The sequence below is a fragment of the Olea europaea genome, chromosome 2 (assembly GCF_002742605.1).
Source record: "Olea europaea var. sylvestris chromosome 2, O_europaea_v1, whole genome shotgun sequence".
Lineage (NCBI taxonomy): Eukaryota > Viridiplantae > Streptophyta > Magnoliopsida > Lamiales > Oleaceae > Olea > Olea europaea.
Window position 1 is genome coordinate 28,748,930 of NC_036238.1, and position 3,357 is coordinate 28,752,286.

Genomic DNA, 3,357 nt, shown 5'->3' on the forward strand with positions numbered 1-3,357 from the left:
ACCAAGCATGACCATGAGAACTACCAGGAAGATTGCTATGGTCATTGGAGTAAACTGGATTTCCATGTTGTTGAAGGAAACCGGAATTGGATGAAGACACAAATTATACGTTTAGAGTGTATCTATCTTTATATATAGAGTGGGAAATGTGCATAACGCGTAGTCGCGGGCAAAGCTAGTCATCTTAGATGACAAAACATAATCTAAATGGAAATTTGATAAAGGCAAAGCGACTTGATGCCGTAATCACAATTGATGTAACACTTGGTTATAAAATAATATTATGGACCACAAAAAGTATAAAGATAATCATTCTTTATATTATATTTTTTTAGAATGGTCAGAGAAATAAGCCTCCCAGCAAGAAGAAAACTTCGGTCAGCAAGAATTCGGTCAGCAAGAAGAAAACTGACTGAAGTCCTTTCCTATAGCCACAGTGTGCTGTTGATATTTAGTTTTAATCATGTTAAGAATCGATAATCACAATCCAATGAATTAATAGAAACGAATTTATATCTGCGGAAGTCATTATTGATATGAATAGTAGTTGTAATAGCAGCTAAGATCTTCTCCTCCTTACTCCTCACAAAATATCAGCTATCAATGGGGCAAGCCAATAAAACATATAGAGAGGAGAGGGGACCTAACCTTTATATATAGGAAATAATTTGAGCCGTCCCATTACGACTAGAATTCTAATTAGGGTTTTTTTCCGACCCACATACTTTAAATTACCACGTCAAATTAATTACAACCCGTAAGGTGTAAAAGATCCAATTGATCACTTAATAAGTTTGGCCCAAACAGAAATATCATTATGAGCCATATATCTAACCCGTAAAATTTTGCAATCGAATGTGAGGCCCACATATGAAACTATTAATTATTCCAACATTCTCCCACTTGGGCAAACATTTGATTGCCATAACAAAGTTTTAATACCCGGGTTAGACTATATAGGTGACCACAAAAGTATAGCTCCAATGATGACACCTTACGTAACATGATCCGGTCCGACAAGAATATTAACACCGAACATGGAAGTCATTACACCAATTTAAGAGATGTAAGACCATTCCATAACTACAAATGTCAACATCCTTATCGATATGGATCCCCATCCTCCAACCAATGTGGTAGTATGTGGTATGAACTTAGCACCAAATGTGATCAAAACTGTGCTAACTCATATCGGTCCTCATAATGTTTCGAATCAAAATGAAGCCACATGTCTCTAAAAGAGACTCATATTATGTCTTTATACGTCATATTTCAAGATGCCAATAATATAAAAAGGCATAAGTCAAATGCATACTTAAAAATAGTTCATGGATAGAGGAAAAATTATTTTATTATCAGAAGGGGCTGTACCCGAAAACATATGGGTTGCCTACGTACCCCACAAGGGATCAAGCCCAAAACGTAGTTCTTTACATAAATAACTCCCACTAACCAAAAATATCAAATGTTTCCACAATACCCATATTAGTAACATGTGTCTTAAAGACTTTTGGAGCGAGTCCCTTAGTCAAGGGATCTGCAACCATTGCCTCTGTATTGATATGCTCTATTTTCGTCTGCCTTTCTTTGACTTTGTCTCTAACAACCAAATATTTGATGTCAATATGTTTTGATCTACCAGAACTTTTATTATTCTTTGAAAAGAATACTGCTGCACTGTTATTACAGTAGATGGTGATCGATCTTGAGATGGAATCAACAACTTTCAAGCCAGAGATGAAATTTCTTAACCAAATGGTTTGGACTGTAGCCCCATAACATGCCACAAATTTAGCTTGCATAGTAGAAGATACCACTAGAGTCTGTTTAGCACTTTTCCAAGAAATGACACCACCAGCTAATGTAAAAATGTAACCTGAGGTTGATTTCAAATTATCTTGACATCCAGCAAAATCAGAATCTGAATATTCTACCACCTCAAGATGATTTGTAGGCTGGAATGTAAGCATATAACTTTCAGTTTTCTTCAAATATCTCATAACTTTCTTAGCTGCTTTCCAATGCTCTTGTCTTGGATTAGACCGAAATCTGCTAAGGACACTTACTGCGTAGGCTATATCCGGTCTAGTACAAACTTGAGCATACATCAAGCTCCCCACAGCACTAGCATATGGGATCATCTTCATAGACTCCCTTTCTAACTCATTCCTTGGACATTGAGTTTAGTTAAACTTATCTCCTTTTATGATAGATACATCACCAGGTACACAATTCTGCATATTAAACCTTTTTAGAACACGTCGTATATAAGCTTTCTGAGAAAGTCCCAATAAACCACGATTTCTATCACGATGTATTTCAATACCAAGTACATAGGAAGCTTCTCCAAGATCTTTCATCTCAAAATTAGCAGACAACATTTTCTTTGTCTCATGAAGCAGTCCTAAGTTACTGCTAGCAAGTAGAATGTCATCAACATACAATACAAGGAAAATAAAATTTCTCCCACTGGTTTTAAGATAAATGCATTGATCAATAGTATTTTCAACAAAATCAAGAGATGTCACAACCTCATCAAACTTCAAATACCACTGTCGAGATGCTTGCTTGAGACCATATAAGGATTTGTTTAACTTACACACCAAGTTTTCTTTTCCTTTTACAACAAAACCTTCAGGTTGTTTCATATAAACCATTTCAGAAAGATCTCCATTCAAAAATGCTGTCTTAACATCCATTTGATGAAGCTCCAAATTGTAGTGTGCCACAAGAGCCATGATAATTCGAAAAGAGTTTTTCGACGAAACAGGGGAGAAGGTTTCAACATAATCAATACCTTCTCGTTGAGTGAAACCTTTTGCAACCAATCTTGCTTTCTTTCGTTCAACATTTCCTTTTGAATCTAATTTACTTTTGAAAATCCACTTGTTATCTATAGCCTTAGCATCTGGAGGAAGTTCAACAAAATCCCAAACTTTATTCCTTTCCATGGAATTCATTTCATCTTCCATGGCAGCTATCCATTTATCTGCCTCAGGACTTGTCAATGCTTGATTATAAGTTACAGGATCAACAATATGCTCGATATTAAAATCGCTCTCCAATAAATATGTAACATAATCACTGGACAATGCAGATCTTCTTTCCCTTTGCGATCTCCTAACTTGTGGCTCATGAACTGATTCAATCGTTGTTTGAGGAATTGGAGATTCCTCCTGGTTCCTCGGTTCTTCATTAACAACTTCAATTAGTTGGGAACCAGACGGGAATTGGAACAACAACTTGATTGGGTTCAACAAGAATTTCTCTCAATGTGGAACTCCCACTGTCTCCAAAATCGTTCTCCAGAAACTTAACAGTAATGGACTCCACAATTCTAGTGCCGTGATTTGGACA